General features: G+C 35.1%; 1 pseudogene across 1 annotated transcript; it reads right to left on the bottom strand.

Moving 5' to 3' along the window:
- Positions 1-2,044: 2,044 nt before the first annotated feature.
- On the bottom strand, positions 2,045-3,206 carry LOC309843237 (T-complex protein 1 subunit zeta pseudogene; annotated as a pseudogene). The gene is made up of 2 exons: positions 2,723-3,206; positions 2,045-2,681 (listed from the first exon to the last, which is right to left on the bottom strand). The product of its transcript is annotated as a T-complex protein 1 subunit zeta pseudogene (transcript).
- Positions 3,207-4,674: the final 1,468 nt, after the last annotated feature.

Raw genomic sequence — 4,674 nt, 5'->3', positions numbered from 1 at the left:
CTCTGCTGATGGCAGTCACCTTCTCTTTGGTTTCCTCTCCATTCCTGTCCTTCTGCTCTCTATTCTCAACTCCCCAGTCAGAGTTGTCCTTTCAAAATAGGATCCCAAACAATTCCATCTTCCCCACAAATCCAACCCACGGCTCTTGCTGATTCACTCACAATATAAATAAAAGTCCTAAAATAGCTTTATTGGCCATATATACTTAACCCCGCCTTCTCATCTCCTAGTATTCTCCTCCTCGATCCCAGCAAACCATGCTTAATCAAACACATGAAGTGACCCCTTCTTTCCTTAGATCCTTCGCAGTGTCACTGCCTCTGTTTCACATGTACTCCCCCAGTTTTTCTCAGTACTTGCTCTATCAACTTCACGTCTTAGCTCCGATATCATAGGCTCACTAAGGACAACCCTACTAATTTGTGTAAAAGTCAACCTATATTCAAGGGACTCCCTCTACTGCTAAAACACCTAATGCTGCTCTGTTTTCTTTTCTTCTAAAACACTTCCTACAATTATACGATTTACTTAAAATAAATTATAATAAGTAAAATGATTTTATATTTATATGTATATATTTAATTTTATGTATTACCATAATAAACATAATTTACATATGTAATATATATTTACATATATAAATGTTATAAAATATAAGCTCCATAAGAACAGAAGTACTTATTTTGTTTATTTATTTATTTATTTATTTTGGTTTGTTTGTTTTTCAAGGAACTTAAATAACAAGTTAAGTAACATACTTATCTAACATTATTTTTTTTAATCACTGAAGCTAAACAAGCCATCCTGTCCATTGTATAAAAACAGACTGCTTAATGTGTGTACACAGTAGTGTAATTTTTAAAAATAGTGTAATTATAATTTCAGAACTTCAGAATGTGAATATCAATGTTCTTTTTTTTTTGTATTGGAAAAAAAAATCATTTGGTAATTATTTGAAGCTTGGACAAAAATTCCATAGCTATATTCTTAGGATAATTCTGTAGAGTCTTCATGATTTACATATACAAAGGAAACTTCAACCTTTTTGAGAAGACATTTCAGCTCCTAGGACCTCATCAACTCAGAGAACATTGGCAGCATTCATAACACAGGGGTGAAGAAGCTATTCCTTGACACAATAATTATCCCACATGCCGACTTCTGCTGCTACCATTTGTTCACCTGTGTTCAAGTCCACACCCATAAGCTGACCTGATTCTGATTGTTCTCCTTGAATGTTAGCATTTCCTAAAGGTCAAAACCAGACTTCTGAGAAAGAACCTTGGGAATAAGGAGCAATGCGTCAGCAAATGCTTGAACTGCAAGTTCCGCCCTGCCCTTTACATGGGGCTTAGAGTTAATCAAGGCTTCTTTGCTGTCCTAGCACCTTGAACTACACAGCATTCATCAATGTTTTTAACAGCCTCAAGCCATCTCTTATTGCATCCTTTTTAAAAAAATGTATTTATTTATTTATTTTTTATTATTTTTTATTTTTTATAAACATATATTTTTATTCCCAGGGGTACAGGTCTGTGAATCGCCAGGTTTACACACTTCACAGCACTCACCATAGCACATACCCTCCCCAATGTCCATAACCCTACCCCCCTTCTCCCAACCCCCTCCCCCCAGCAACCCTCAGTTTGTTTTGTGAGATTAAGAGCCATTATGGTTTGTCTCTCTCCCCATCCCATCTTGTTTCATTTATTCTTCTCCTACCCCCTTTACCTCCCATACTGCATTACCACTTCCTCATATCAGGGAGATCATGTGATAGTTGTCTTTCTCCACTTGACTTATTTTGCTAAGCATGAAAATTTATTTATTTATTTTAGAGAGAGAGAGTGAGTGAGTGAGCAGAGGGAGGGGCAGAAGGAGAATGAATCCTAAGCAGACTTCCCACTGAACATAAAGCTAGACTCCAGGCTTGATCTCAGGGCCCCAAGATCACATCTGAGCCAAAATCAAGAGTCAGACTCTTAACTGACTGAGACACTGGGGTGCCCCTTTTGTTGCATCTTTTATTCGAGTGAGTGTGTGCTTATTTGGTTGCTTTGAACAAATTTGACAGATTGTTACATTGCTCAATAAAGGTCAATTTCTCTTCTCCCAATGTAAAGAAGTCCTGCATGTCCCCGTCAAGATTTAGATCATCAAGAAAATTAAGAGCTACTCCACCACAAGCAAGAGTCAGTCTATCCATATTTTTTCCTTTAGCTCTACTCAGAGCTACTATGCCTTTTTCTGAAAGAGCATTAAAGGAAAACAGGTCAATTCCCTTTTGACTAATAACAACAAATCCTTTATCTGAATCACCACAGACTTTAATTTTCAGTTCTATTATTTTTTTAAACTTTGTTCAATGAATTTTCTTTTAGCTTTTACAAGTTTCTCTCTCTCTCTTGTGCACTTTCTTAAAAAAAGCCAGAATTCACTTCCGGTTTTCTCATATTCTAATGACATATTGTGTGGGAGGATGTGTGCATCTTCTACTCCTTTTTTTTTTCATATCAGGATGTGGTGCCCCATGGTCCAAAACAAGAGCTCTGATGAGACTTGTATCAGTTTCAGAGTTTTATGTTTCATCTCCATGATTTCAACCATGGAGAGGTCAATAGGTTCATCTTATTTTTTAAATGACAAAAATGGAGTCTACTACAGCCACTGTTAAGACATCAGCAAAAACAAGGAAGCAAAGAAACCAACAAAAAACCCAAACACATCAGTGAGTTCAGCATGCACTTTAGTACAGAGAAATGTTCTGGCCACAACTATAAGTACTTCCCTGTCCATTTCTTTGCTTATTTTGATTTGTTCCCAAACTAAAGTGTCTTTTCCTTTGCAGCTTTAAATCCTTGTTATTATTCTGGGATGAAGACCTTAGAAATGAAGAGAGCCTTTTCAGCAACTCTCTAATGACTAGGACTTTGGAAGTGGTACCATCACCAGTTATGCCACCCTGGGCTGTTGTTACTTTGGTTTTAAGGTGACTGTCAGGTGTTGAATTTGCATTTCATGAAGAGCACCATCTTTCGTAAGCTTGTTGTCTCCAGCCCCAGAAACAAGCATCTTTATCGTGTCCTTAGGCCTCACATTGGTCCTCAGGAGGTCCTACAGCTCCTAGGCTGCACTGATGTTGATTGCCAGTGCCCCTGGACTTGGGCCCCCTTGGCCTTGGGGTTCAGGATCTTCACATCCACCATGGCTAATCACCATAGGAAAAGTTGGGTTTTTTTTTTGTTTGTTTGTTTGTTTTTGTTTTTTTGTTTTTAATGAAAGTAGAGCCTAGTAAAGAGTGATTTCCAATACCTATTTGATAAAGAATGGATTTGGTCATTAATTAAATAGTGTTCGCTCTCAAGTGGTATTGGAAGGCTTAATACCATTTTTTTGGTAATTGCTTTTGATTTGTTTTAAGAAGACTCTATAATAGCATTTTAATATGGCAATAACTCATTCTAACACAAAAGGGAGATGTTGCCCACATATTCATCACTTTGAGTGAAGAATCAAATGATTTAATCTCAGCATTCATGGTCCTGAAAATGTTCAGTGTTTCATGGGGAAAAAAAGAAATCAACTTTACTCAAATGCTTTAAATGTATTGTAAATGAATATTAAACATTTACACAAACATTGTTACATGTTCTTATAAAAACTATATGATATAGATTTTTAAAATTAATTTTTGAATACAATTGACTGAAGGGTATAGCTGAAGTCTTCATGAAACCTCTAAGATTCTAAATTCTATGTTCTTCCCACAACTCCTTCATGTATGATAAAAGGAAAGTAAAATTCCCATCTAAAGTAAGTTTATCAATCTTCTATGGTATAAAAAAAGTATAAAGTAAAATTTTGGAATATTATAGTAAAAATATTATAGTATTAAATATTTTAAGTATATAAAAAAGATGAATATTCACAGAATAAGAAACCTCAAATACTTTAGAAACCAAGTCAGTTAAAATGTTCAAGTTATATTCTCATTTCTTTTTGCAATATCTAACCTCACCAGGATATCCTCCACAACAGAGTAGGCTTTGAAGTTCACAAAATTTGATTCAACATTGGCATATCGACCTGACTTCAAAGGGATTTACATTGCTGAAGAATTTCACTGAGTTCAAGAAGGAAAGGAAAATCTCAACTTCCTGTGAAATCTAACTTCAGAGTACCTGGTACCTTCAACAAAATTAGATACATCTGGGTATCAAAAACAGGGATTTGAAAGTACAGTTCAATTCATACAGAAGATTTCTTTTTAATTTCCTGTTTGGTGAATATTTATTGTGATGTGGCCATAAGAAAACTGAAAGTTTCAAGTTTAGTATTTTAGAGATAAAGCTTTGGTGAACCACATATTTAATTCTAAGTAAGAAACAACATTGACATAAACTTATTCTCCAAAAAACAGGGATTTGAAAGTACAGTTCAATTCATACAGAAGATTTCTTTTTAATTTCCTGTTTGGTGAATATTTATTGTGATGTGGCCATAAGAAAACTGAAAGTTTCAAGTTTAGTATTTTAGAGATAAAGCTTTGGTGAACCACATATTTAATTCTAAGTAAGAAACAACATTGACATAAACTTATTCTCCCCTATCTATTTGTACATGCAGCACTGGTCAACCAATCTCATTTTTACCTTTCCTACAAAGGCTTGTCTT

Source organism: Mustela nivalis (assembly GCF_964662115.1).
Source record: "Mustela nivalis genome assembly, chromosome: 10".
Lineage (NCBI taxonomy): Eukaryota > Metazoa > Chordata > Mammalia > Carnivora > Mustelidae > Mustela > Mustela nivalis.
The sequence above is the reverse complement of the archived record's forward strand: the minus strand, read 5'-3'. Positions and strand labels throughout refer to the sequence as shown.